Below are 13892 nucleotides of genomic sequence, written 5' to 3'. Positions count from 1 at the left end.
AGAATCCTATTGGATGGAATAATTGAAAATGGTGGAATCTCCAATGTTTGTTCTTCATGCATACGAGACAAAGAGTCTGCTTTAGTATTTTGAGTGCCAGGAAGGTAGGAAATAACAAAATTGAATCTATCGAAAAATAGACTCCATCTGACTTGACGGGCAGAGAGAGTTTTGCAAGATTTTAAGTGTTGTAAATTTCGATGATCAGTGAGGATGGTGATAGTATGTGTTGAACCCTCCAGCAAATGTCTCCAGTTAGAGAGAGCATCTCTTATTGCTAGTAATTCTTTCTCGCCAATAGGATAATTTTTTTCCGCTGAGGAGAGTGTCCTGGAAAAAAAGGCAACTGGATGTAGTGGTTCCGATAATGTAGGTTGTTGGGAGAGTACAGCGCCAAGAGCAAAATGCGAAGCATCTACTTCTAATGTAAAATGGTATGATGGATTTGGCAATTGAAGAATAGGAGCAGAAGTGTAACTATTCTTGAGTGTGTCAAAAGATTTCTGTGCTTCATCATTCCAAACAAAAGGTATCTTTGAACTGGTTAAGCTGGTTAATGGTCTCACAATAGCTGAAAAGTTCTTTATGAACTTTCTGTAGTAATTTGAAAAACCGAGAAATCTCTGAAGAGCTTTCCTAGTTTGTGGTGAAGGCCAGGACAGAATACAATCTACCTTAGATCGATCCATCTGAACTCCACTAGGAGTAATTTGGTAACCCAAGAAGGAAATAGTAGTTTGATTGAATACACACTTTTCAAGTTTTGCATACAAAGAGTGTGTCCTAAGCCTAGCCAGAACCCAGCGCACATGTTTGTGATGTTCATCCTGATTCTCAGAATAAATTAAGATGTCGTCCAAATAAATTACAACGCAAATATCAAGTAGATCATGAAAAATATCATTAATGAACCACTGAAAAGTTGCTGGAGCGTTACACAAACCAAAAGGCATTACACAATACTCAAAAAGGCCATATCGGGTTTTGAAGGCAGTTTTCCATTCGTCACCCGAACGGATTCTGATCAGATTATATGCACCTCTGAGGTCCAGTTTTGTATAGATCTTGGCGTTCTGTAGACGCTCAATGAGTTCCGGAATGAGTGGTAATGGGTATCTATTTTTTACAGTGATATTATTGAGGGAACGATAATCAATGATTGGTCGGAGTGAACCATCTTTATTTTTTACAAAAAAGAGAGCTGCACTTGCTGAAGAGGTGGAGTTCCTAATAAACCCCTTTTTTAGATTCTCATCGAGGTACTCTTTTAAATGTACAAGCTCTGGTTGAGAGAGGGGGTAGATTCGAGCAGTAGGAATAGGACTGTCGGGAATAAGGTCTATGGGACAGTCGTAAATTCTATGTGGAGGAAGTTTATCTGCATTAGTCTTACTGAATACATCAAGGAAATCATGTAAATATTCAGGTAGGTCATGTGGAATGGCGTCAGAGAAAGAGATGATGCATGGGGAATAACAGAACTGTTTACAATAATCAGACTGTAAAGAAATTGATTTGGTGGACCATAAGAAAATAGGCTGATGAAGAAGTAACCATGGGAGGCCTAGAACAATGGGAAAGACAGGTGAGGAAATAATATCAAATTTGAGGGTCTCAGAATGACCAGTGGCACATGTAACCTTTAGGGGAGATGTCTGAGATATAACAGGACCATGAGTTGAACTGGACCCATCAATAAAAGTGAGTGACACTGGATTTTGCTTAAACACACAGGGAATTTTATTTGATTCTACAATACTTGAATCTATAAAGTTGCCGCAGGCTCCGCTGTCGACCATTGCTTCAATGGAAATCTCTTCTTGATCCCACTGTAGAGTAAGAAGGATAAAGATATATCGATTAGACGTGGAAAGGGATGAGTCTAATTTATTAATGTGGGAAAATTTACCTTCAGAGTTTTTCTTAAGTAGAGGACAGGTAGACACAATGTGGTCTGGAGCTGAACAATAAAGACATAGATTATTGGCTCTACGGCGTTGCTTTTCTGCTGGAGTCAAAGGTCCTCTTATAGTTCCAAGTTCCATTGGAGACTCTTTTGAAGGCGATCTGAATCTCCTGAAGGAAGTGACTGGGTATGTATTTGCACGTTCTGCCTTTCTCTCACGCAGACGGCGATCGATAGTCACTGATAGGTGCATGAGGTCTTCTAGAGTATCAGGGAGCACGACGCGAGCAAGCTCATCCTTCATAGCCTCTGATAAACCCAAACGAAATTGATTTCTAAGAGCAATCTCTGACCATTGGGTCTCCCTGCTCCAGCATTTAAATTCTGAAATAAAGTCCTCCACAGGCCTCTTACCCTGTTTGAGGGTTCTGATTGAATTTTCAGCTGTTAGCTGTTTGTTAGGATCTTCATATAAGAGAGACATCTCATTAATGAAAGTATCAAAAGCTCCCAAAAGATCTCCATGTTCTTCTATGTATGTATCAGCCCACACTCTGGGTTCACCTCTGAGATAGGTAACTAAAGTGAGGATCTTTATTCTATCAGAGTAATAAGTGCGCGGACGTAATTCGTACATCAAACGACATGAACTAATAAATTGTTTATAATTCTTCCTTTCACCAGAAAAAAGTTCTGGTGGGCAGACCTTAGCTTCAGGTCTGTCTCTAGCTTGTGCATGATTGAGATTGCGTAAGGTATCATTCTGAACACGCAATTCATTCATGTTAGCAGTCAGGTTATCCACTCTTTGGGAGAGTGTAACTAAATGATTTGCAAGTTCAGCTGGATCCATCTTGAATGTTTTCCTTTTTTTTTTTTTTTTTTTTTTAAAGTGGTTGGAATATTATGTTACGACCCTGATTCTGAGAACACTCTGTCTCAAGTTTAGACTCCAGCTGTAGAGGCCTATCAGAATTAACCACCAGCTCACTCTCACTGAACTATAAGAGTATGGGGTCTATATCATCATATCCTCTGATTGGAGCAAAACATGTAGTAATAGTTTAATACTTGTTAAACTATATAGTAACCTTTGTCTAGAGCAATGACAAGGATAAGTCTTTAGTAAGTGCTTTTTGAATATATAGGTACTGAACTTGAGTCATGTAGGAAATTAGCACTCCTGATATAACATATAGAAGCAAAACCTCAATATATTTAGAGCAAGTATCTCAATAGTTAATATGTATTTCTGAAAGAGAGAGAAGGAGGTAGTCCAGACTATGGGCAACAACACTAACTATATGGCAAAATAGTCTTTAAACACAAGCAGTTAAAGAGGTAGTGTGGACCAGGTCAGTTTGCATAGTAGTAGATGGTAATCCCAATGTGCAATAATATGCTCTATATAATTATGCAGTTTAAGAAGTAGTGTGAACCAGGTCTGTTTGCACAGGAGTAGATGGTAATCCCTTTATGCAGTAATATGCTATATATCCTTATGCAGTTTAAGAAGTAGTGTGGACCAGGTCTGTTTGCACAGGAGTAGATGGTAATCCCAATATGCAGTAATATACTCTATATACTTGCGGTTAGGAGGTAGTCCAGACTGGGAAAATAAGCACAGGTGTAACGCTGGTGGTCCTTCAATCTAGTATAGCAACTAAGATCTGGGTCCAAGTATCCAAAAGTGAAGTTCAAGGTTGGTGTGAGTTGGTGGAGGTTCTCCAGGTGGCGACAGGGTCCAACAGGAATATTCCAACAACCTGTCGCCAGTGCTGGAGGTTTAAATAGCCCGGTCTCCCATGCACGCCGAGCGCCGCACACTGGAACGCACTTCCGCGTTCCAGCGTGGAGCGCAGACGTCCGCGTACCGGAAGTGACGCGGATGTCTTTGTGAATGGAGCGCAGCTGTCATATTAGGTAAAGCTGTGCTCCTAGTACATAAATTAACGCTAATAGCGTTACACATACCCTCAGCATGTAGTAGTGCGCGTAAGGCAGGGTGGTGGCGTTTGGAGCGGGAGGTTGAGTCCAACTCAAAATCTACCGTTAGATTGTAGTCTCCGCACATGATCAAAGCCCCTTTTCTTATCTTATTAATTTTGCAGAAGAGTTTCCTCAGGAAGCGGAGTTGGTGGGTGTTGGGTGCGTACAAGTTGACCAATGTGTACTGTTTGTTGTTAAAGGTACCAACCAGGACCAAAAACCTGCCATCGGGGTCGATCAGAGAGTCCTGTAGAGAAAAGTTTACAGAGTCCTTGATGGCAATGGCGACTCCTTTTTGTTTTTTCGAGGCGGATGCCAGAAAGACATGAGGGAACCTAATGTGTTGGAAGGTAGGTGCGCCCGACGCCATCAGGTGGGTTTCCTGCAAGCATAGGACATCTGAGCGTAATTTCAGGGCCTCTCTCCATACGGAAGCTCTCTTGACTGGGTGGTTCAGACCTCGGACATTAAGAGAGGTTACCGTCAGGGCCATAATTAAGCATGAAAAGGGAGTGATAACAGTACCTTATGGCTTCGTATCTGGGTTTCCAAACCAGCCGGTTCCAGGCAGTGAGTGTGTGCGGGTAGCAGGATGTCTTCTTTGATGAGAATTCGGTGTCCATCTCAGGGGGAAGAGAGAAAGAAAGGGAGATCTTGAGAGTCAAAAATAGGGGGGTTATAACACAGAGAAACAGTAGCACGGATAAAAAGGAAGATCCCGTCCGGGATCTGGATGCAGAGTAGCTGCACATATTGCAGGGGGGGAAGTTCGTGGAAAAACAGAACTCCAGTAGGGTCAGGGAATCAAATGAACAACTTTAATAGAGCAGGATCCCCGAGGCAAGGGGGGTTTTACGATTTTTTTTTGTTGTTTCTTTTGCGTGTCACTAGTGACCATTCGTCTTGAGACTGGGCTCTAGGTGCAGATGCAGATGCTGCGTCCCCAGGGGGGTGTTCGGGCAGAATGTCCCACTTGCGTAGGAGGGCAAGTCCCTCATCCAGGGACATGATCACACTGGAGGTGCCATCTTTGGTTACGATGAGTTTGGTCGGCTGGCCCCACTTGTAGATAATGTTGTGGTTGCGCAGTGCTTTTGTGACAGGTATAAGGGACCTGCGTCTCTGCATCGTGTGCTGGGAGAGGTCCGCGTATACTTGTAGGTTAGGATAGCGGTCAGATGACTGGGGACTCTTGCGGAAAGCCAGCATAAATTGGTCCTTGACATGGTAGAAATGCACCCGCATCAGTACATCTCTGGGTATGTTGTCAGGGAGGTGTGCAGGTTTAGGCAGGCGGTGTATGCGATCCACCACCAGTTCTGATTCAGGAGTGGAGGGTAAGAGCAGTCCCATTAGCTCACGAGCATATTGTTGTAGTTGGGCAGGCATAACAGTCTCAGGGACACCCCTCAGCTTGACGTTATTCCTGCGAGACCTGTCTTCGAGGTCTGCGACCTTTGCCCTGAGCCATGCAACCTCATCTCCTTGGTCATTGTGAGAGTCTACTAGGGAGTTGTATGAGGAAGCATATTCTCCCATTTTCTGCTCCACATGATCTACCCTGCCGCCCAGCTCCCCCATTTCTGTTTTAAATCCTCTCATGCATTCCATCATGTCAGCATGGAGGGAGCTGCGCAGGGAGACTAACATATCTTTTAGGGTAGTGTCTGACACAGGTGTATTGGAGGTAGGAAACGTGTTAATGGGGGCAGAGAGCTCACGTGTGTCCTCCATGGATCCCTGCAAAGCACTGACCTGAGAGTCACTCGGTGCGGCCGACAACCGTGGTTTGGACTTCACCGGGCTGCAGGAGAGGGGGGTGGAAGCCCCTGGAGAGTGACGCTGAGTCCCATCCCTAGATCCCGGGCTCGGTGTGGAGAGAGATGATCCGCCGGCGGAGGCCGGAGAGACACGGCCGGCGCCATCTTGGGACACGCTGCTAGGCCTGGGAGAGAAGAAATCCTCCAGTTTTGCCGGCTGCGCGGCGTTTTTTCGCTTTTTGGTCATCCCCGGGAGACGTGCGGGCTAATGGGTGCTGTTGTAGGTGTTTTTATACACCCCACGATGCCTCGGTGTGCTGGTTTCCCCGACGCTGAAGCGGAGCTCTTGGTTCAGGCGTCCATTCCACTGCGCGGTAGCCACGCCCCCCCCCATAATATTACTTTTTATCAACCTTTATGCAGGCTTAAATATGGGTATTTGTCTTTAACCTCCTGGGACCCACGCTATAGTCAAATGACGGCTACAGCGCGGATCCCAAAATCCAACAGGACGTCAATTGACGTCCGCCCCTTTGGGCGTTCCCCGCGCGCGCTCCAGAGCGCGCAGCGGGGAAACTCTGTGTTGGTCGTGTCCCTTGGACACAGCCAATTACAGATCGCCGCGTACGGCCAATCAGAGTGGCCGTTTGCGATGCGATCTGTGCGGCCAATGAGAGATGATCTCATATGTAAACATATGAGATCATCTCTCATTGCCGTTTTACACAGAGACAGCGGTGCTGTCTCTGGAGAGGAGACCGATCTGTGTCCCTTGTACATAGGGACATAGATCGATCACCCCCCCAGTCACCCCCCCTCCACCTACAGTTAGAACACAATGCAGGGATACATTTAACCCCTTCCTCACCCCCTAGTGTTAACCCCTTCAATGCCAGTCACATTTATACTGTAATTAGTGCATATTTATAGCACTGATCGCAGTATAAATGTGAATGGCGCCAAAAATGTGTCAAAAGTGTCCGATGTGTCCGCCATAACGTCGCAGTCCCAATAAAAATCGCAGATCGCCGCCATTTCTAGTAAAAAAAAAAAAAACTAATAATAATTCTGTCCCCTATTTTGTAGGCGCTATAACTTTTGCGCAAACCAGTCGCTTATTGCGATTTTTTTTTTTTTACCAAAAATATGTAGAAGAATACGTATCGGCCTAAACTGTGTTTTTTTTTAAAAAATTGGGATATTTATTATAGCAACAAGTAAAAAATATTGTATTTTTTTTCAAAATTGTCGCTCTATTTTTGTTTATAGCGCAACAAATAAAAACCGCACAGGTGATCATATGCCACCAAAAGAAAGCTCTATTTGTGGGGAAAAAAGAACGTCAATTTCAGTCGAAAAAAAAACTATGGTTTTCCTGACGGAATTCCTCTCAGGCCTGCCTTGCATACACACGGTCACACAAAAGTCCGGTGAACTTTTGACTGCCAAGAACGCGGTGACGTAAAATACTACGACGAGCTGACAAAATTAAGTTCTATGCTTCCAAGCATGCGTCAAATTGTTTCTGAGCATGCACATTTTTTTTCCCGTTGGAAAAGCATACAGACAAATGGTTTTCTCGCTAGGATTTTTTCCTTGATGGGAAAAAAGAGATCCTGCTCTCTATTTTCCCGGCATTTTTCCCGTTGGAAAAACTGTGATGTAGCATACACATGGTCGGAATTCCTGGCCAAAAGCTCTCATCGCAGTTTTTCCGTTGGGAAAACCGGTCGTGTGTACGGGGCATCACAGTTCAGAAGTAGTACATGCAACTACAATCAGCCTTGATGCACTGGCAGCTTGAAAACCTTATAACTAATAGTGTAGGTTTAGGTATCAGACAAGGCTTAAGGGTTTCTCTGCCCACCCCACCCCTCCATACCCCACTTCAGCTTTTCTCTCTGTAACAAGTTAGGGCCATGCCATCTCAGTTGTAAGACCTCTAAACAGCTCTTTCAGTCAGCCAGTGTTTGGCTAAGGCAATCTCCTTTGTCTACTGACACAATAAACATGAAAATAAACAATTCGGGAACAAAGCACGTCATATAGAACCTGACATTTCTGATCTGGAACACAAATGGAACAGATCTGAAAGTCAAAAAGTAACAGGCTTGCAAGCCTTAAATTATATTAAATACTCAGGTTTTTCAACAGCTGATTTATTCACTTACTGAGCTTGAAATCTTTTAATCATTACCTATGTTCCAATATAGACTGGTGCCGTGACCTATGTCCCAGGTTTCCTGTTATAGGGCAACTCCTTTCTCTTGCAGCATCCTATGGAACCACCTTTGCATGCATGAACTAGAGTTGTGTCTCCATATACTGTGTGCATCAACAGAAACAAACAGCCCTTCTTCAAGCTGAAAGACTGTGGAGACTGTGCTGTCCACTGTTAACTGTTTCCCATAAAGACTAGATGCTCATGGAAGCAGCATTAAGAGAGCAGGAGCCAACAGCCTCGAAACCTGTAAACTTCAAGTGCTAGGGTAAGAATTCAAACACTTTACTGGGGAATTTTTATTTTATTGTGCTAAATATGTTAAACTAAAAATGCTTTACAACCACTTTTACCTACAGGTAAGCCTAAATTAAGGCTTACCTGTAGGTGCTCGAAATATCTCCTAAACCTCCACGGTTTAGGAGATATTTACAATAATGACGGGCGCCAATGTCTACTGCACATGCGCCATAGACAATGAAGGCATTGTTTACAACCACTGTAAGTAAAATCGCAAACATAAAGCAAGCAGGCTCTTTATTGCAGAAGAGACATGCAGTGTCTCTTCTACAATAAGATGCACCTACCTGCCTGCTTGCTGTCATCCTTGGCATGTAAATTGAGCTACGCACACACAGCTCAGCTTACAACGCTGGCCTGGTCTCTATGTTTTGGGATGACTAACTCCAGCGCATGTGCAGCAAAAGATGCCAACGTTGGTGAGAGATAGATCCATTAAAGAAAAAAATATTTAATTCTATATTAGACCCATGTGTTTAAAAACAAGCAAGTTGCTTACTTGAATTATTTTATGCAGAAGGACATGGTATTACACAGGTTCTCTAAGTTTGTGAACCATTACACCTATATGCTTGTTGGTTATCCTATTCCAAAATAATGCCTTCTATAAAATTTTGGAGCCCATTAAAACAAAAAGGCATTGGTAAGGTCAGGTATTGAAGATGAACAAGGAAACAAAGGGCCAAATTCTCAAAAGAGATACGCAGGCGGAACTGCTGTTCAGCCTGCGTATCTCTGTGCCTAACTTTGGAAACGATCCTCAAAAGGCTTTTTCCTTTTGTTAGACTTACTAACTAAGACTAAAGAAAAGGGGTTTTTTTTTTTCCCCGATTTTGAAAAATATTACGAGGCAGCGATTCTAAGGCGAGCTGTAGACTGGGCATATGCTTCCCAGGGAAAAAAAATAAAAAAATGGGTAGATTTGGAAGAAAAAAACTCTAAAGTAGTGTTGGGACAGATTATCTGGATCCCAAGGCAGTTTAGAGGGTTGACGGAAGCAATGGCACCAATTACTTCAGTAGTATTGAATACCTGGGATAAACTAGCCAAAGGTTCACAGTTACAACAAAATAGTCCCTTAATGCCCTTAACAGGTAACAATTACTTTCCCCCTTTGGAAGGAAAACAAATTATATTTAAAATGGACTACAGCACCTTATTTAAGATTGAGGGATGTAATGAAGGGGCATGTCCTTTGTTCACTAAATGAACTCCGTAAAAGATATGGGCCCTCCCCTTGGGAGGTCTGGAGATATAAACAACTGCAACATTAGAAGTTGGTAGGTACCACGTGGGTACCTACCGGAGCATGATGGGACGGTGAGGCCTATATAAATGGGATGCAAGGCGCGCTTCCATCATTGCAGTGAGAAGAGGCGTTGGGTCAACATCGGAAGAAGGGAGAAGAAGAGAAGAAGATGACGTCACAGAAGACCGCGCTGGCTGCCTGCTAGTAATTGAGCTAACACACGAAGATAGCAGGCAGCCAGCGCTGAAGAAGAAGGCACCGGACAGCTGGAGAAGAACCGGGGTGCGCCGAGTCAACAGCGGAGAGCGGCGAAGATAGAAGAAGACCCCCAGAGAGCGGAGAAGACCCCCCCGGAGAGCGGAGAAGACCCCCCCGGAGAGCGGAAGAAGAAGCCCCCCCCGGAGAGTGGAAGAAGAAGCCCCCCCTGGTATTAGAGCTAAAGAAGACAGGGGGGGCCTCCGGAGCAGACTAATAAATGATTTTAAAAACCCTTGTGTTGTGTGTTTAATAACTATCACTTTGCCTCCAGGTGAATGGGTAGGGGTACGATGTACCCCATATCCATTCACTTAGGGTGGGGGGCCGGTATCTGGGGGCCCCCTTATTTGAGGGGACTCCCAGATTCCGATAAGCCCCCGCCCGCAGACCCCGACAACCAACGGCCAGGGTTGTCGGGAAGAGGTCCTGTCCTCATCAACATGGGGACAGGGTGCTCTGGGGTGGGGGGGCCCGCAGTGCGCCCCCCTGCCCCAGAGCACCCAACCCCCCCATGTTGAGGGCATGCGGCCTGGTACGGCTCAGGAGGGGGGGGCGCTCGCTCGTCCCCACTCCCATTCCGGGTAGCGTGCTTTGGATACGGGTCTGGTATGGATTGTAGGGGGACCCCCTACGTCGATTTTTCAGCGTAGGGGGGGTCTCCTTACAACCCATACCAGACCTAAGGGCCTGGCATGCTCCTGGGGGGGGAACCCATGCCGGTTTTTTATTTGAAAATTGGCATGGAGTTCTCCCTCAGGAATGCATGCCGAGCGACTCTGTCAATTTTTTTTTTTTTTTTCGGCGCATATTTTTTTTTCACCCGTCGCAACTTTATTGTCCCGTCGCAATCCACAAAGCCCGGCGTAAATTACGTTTGCGCGCTGCACGTCGGGAAAATTACATCACACGCATGTGCAGTACGGCCGGCGCGGGAGCGCGCCTCATTTAAATTGTAATCGCCCCCCGGAGAGGAGGACCGCCTTGCGACGGAGGCACTTAAGTTACACGGTGTGTAATTTCTAGGTAAGTGCTTTGAAGATCGGGCACTTAGGTAGAAATTTAACGCCTGTGTAACTTAACTGCTGAAAGTTAAGTTAGGCTACGTTTTTGGGAATTTGGCCCAAAGTTCTCAAATGGTGTTCCTATTTAAGGTGCTCAGTAGAGTTGAGATGATGTCTCTGTATATATCAATGAAGTTCCTCTACACAAAACTCAATAAACCATGTTTCTATAGATCTGGCATTGTGCACAGTCATACTGGAATGGAAATGAACCTTCTATATACTGTTGCACAAAGTCCGAAGGGCACAATTGTCTAGAATGTCATTGTATGCTGTAGCATTAACAGTATCTTTCACTGGAAAGACTTTAATATAATAATTTGGTGGTGTATTCACATATTTTGGCTGTATTGTAGGTGTGGTAGTCAGGTTTCCACAAATGTTTTGTCATATATAGCTGGATTCAGGTAGCCGGGCGCATCTTTCCGGCGGCATATCGTATCCTATTTACGCTACGCCGCCGTAAGTAAGTGAGGCAAGTACTGTATTCACAAAGCACTTGCCTCCTAACTTACGGCGGCGTAGCGTAAATGGGGCCGGCGTAAGCGCGCATAATTCAAATGAGGATGGGGGGCGTGTTTTATGTAAATGTTTGGTGACCCGACGTGATTGACGTTTTTTACGAACGGCGCATGCGCCGTCCGCGTACATATCCCAGTGTGCATTGCTCCAAAGTACGCCGCAAGGACGTATTGGTTTCGACGTGAACGTAAATGACGTCCAGCCCCATTCACGGACGACTTACGCAAACGACGTAAATTTTTCAAATTTCGACGTGGGAACGACGCCCATACTTAAAGCGGGAGTTCACCCATTTAAAAAAAAAAAAAAAATCTCCCCTTAGCTTCCTGCTCGTTTGGTCTAGGGGAATCGGCTATTTATATTAAAATATGTGCAGTACTTACCCGTTTTCGAGCTGCATCTTCTCCGTCGCTTCCGGGTATGGGTCTTCGGGAGCGGGCGTTCCTTCTTGATTGACATTCTTCCGAGAGGCTTCCGACGGTCGCATCCATCGCGTCACTCGTAGCCGAAAGAAGCCGAACGTCGGTGCGGCTCTATACTGCGCCTGCGCACCGACGTTCGGCTTCTTTCGGAAAATCGTGACGCGATGGATGCGACCGTCGGAAGCCTCTCGGAAACCTGTCAATCAAGAAGGAACGCCCATTCCCGAAGCCCATACCCGGAAGCGACGGAGAGGATGCGTCTCGTAAACGGGTAAGTACTGCACATATTTTAAAATAAATAGCCGATTCCCCTAGTAATAACGAGCAGGAATCTAAGGGGGAAAAGTGCCCTCTAAGGGTGAACCCCCGCTTTAACATTGACTAGGCCAGCTAGGGGGCAGCTTTATCTTTACGCGGCGTAACTCTTACATAAACGGCGTATCTTTACTGCGCCGGGCGCACGTACGTCCGTGAATCGACGTATCTAGTCATTTACATATTCTACGCCGAACTTAACGGAAGCGCCACCTAGCGGCCAGCGGAAAAATTGCACCCTAAGACACGACGGCGTAGGAGACTTACGCCGCTCGTATCTTAACCTAATTTAAGCGTATCTGGTTTCCAGAATACGCTTAAATTTAGGACGGCGCAGATTCCTACTGATACGCCGGCGTAACTCTTTATGAATCCAGCTAATAGTGTACAACAATGTTCTCATTTGGTGCCTTCATTTTTTGTGAGTCTATCACTAGACCCAACCACAGTAACATGAGAGGAGGTCACATGCCTCCCCATTTTTTGATTTAGCTGTTATTTTATGCAGGCTGAGCTAAAGCCACATGTAGCCAGTTAGCGCTGGAAAGAGAGTATTAGTGGGTTAGGAGATTCTCCTGAACATGGTATGATGTTTACGATAAACAAAGGCTGGCTTTCTGGGTCAGTATAAATGCTCTTAGCGAACTACTGTATCCTCTTAGGGACTTTAGTAATGGATTTTTTTTTTATCAATAATTTTTTATTTGGTTAAGAAGGACCATTACAAAATTATTGCGTATATAATTCAATATTTGAAGTAATACAAAACTGTAAGACTTGTATTATAGAATTGCTCAGACCTTGTTGGCCTAGACCAGCCTACCCCTACTGGGTTCATACTGGAGGTCTGGGAGGTCAGCAAGTTAACCTTTGATACAATCCATACAAACTTAATATAGGGGAATAAGGTTGGGAAGGGGAAACCAGAAATATAGAAACAACAGAAATGGTGCTCTACACCGACATATCACTTATTTGATTGAACATAGTATTTCAGACTGCAGGATAAGATTAAAGTCTACATTCGTTTTGCTAATTGGAGGCTCTGGGATGGGATAACCAATTTTTCCATTCTTTCCTAAATGTAGTGATGGAATAATTTTTGTAAGCGTGCATTAATTCAAATTGTGCTTGGGTGTTTAATTTGGAAATAACAGTAGATAGATTAGGTGCTTCTGTAGATTTCCAGAGACTCACTATTGTGAGTCTTAAAGCTATTAAAATGTGAACCACAATTGTTCTATATGTAGTGGGATATTTCTCAAGGTCTATACCCAATAAGGCTCTTACATTGGGTCAGTATACGCATATCACACTCTTAATCCCTGCTGACCCTCAGTGGGTTAAGTGTGTGTGACATGTCTTTCATTCCTATTTTCTGGAAGTGCCACTATCTTTTTATTTTCTACCTTGTTTGACTGTACCTCTCCTGTGGAGCACAGGAGTACAGTTTGTTCTGCACTCCTGTGACTTGTTTTCAGCAGACAGCGGGCTGAAGTAGTAGAGCCAGTTCAGACTTGGGCAAGATCATGACCATAAAGTTGGGATCCACCCACATTCCTGGACCTGCACCCGGCTCAGACTCTCAGCGAGCAGCTAAGAGCCTGAGCTGGTGCTACCACCCCCTCTATGGCCCAGCGCTCCAGTGGAGGGGAAGGGCAAGGCAGAGAGCAATGACTGACAGTAACCAGCCGTCTACTCATGGAGCTCTGAGAACCAAGCGATCAGTGATCTTTGATCGCTTGGTTCTCAGTCTTAGAGCCGGCGGGGAACAGATATAACATAAGACCAATGCTACCTAAATACGTATGATTTTTTTTTTCAAAAGCCCAACTTCTTTTTTTACCTACACCTAAAACAATGAATCCCTAAATTCTGGAGGACCCTTG

This window comes from Rana temporaria, chromosome 2, assembly GCF_905171775.1.
Source record: "Rana temporaria chromosome 2, aRanTem1.1, whole genome shotgun sequence".
Lineage (NCBI taxonomy): Eukaryota > Metazoa > Chordata > Amphibia > Anura > Ranidae > Rana > Rana temporaria.
This window is presented reverse-complemented; position numbering follows the sequence as displayed.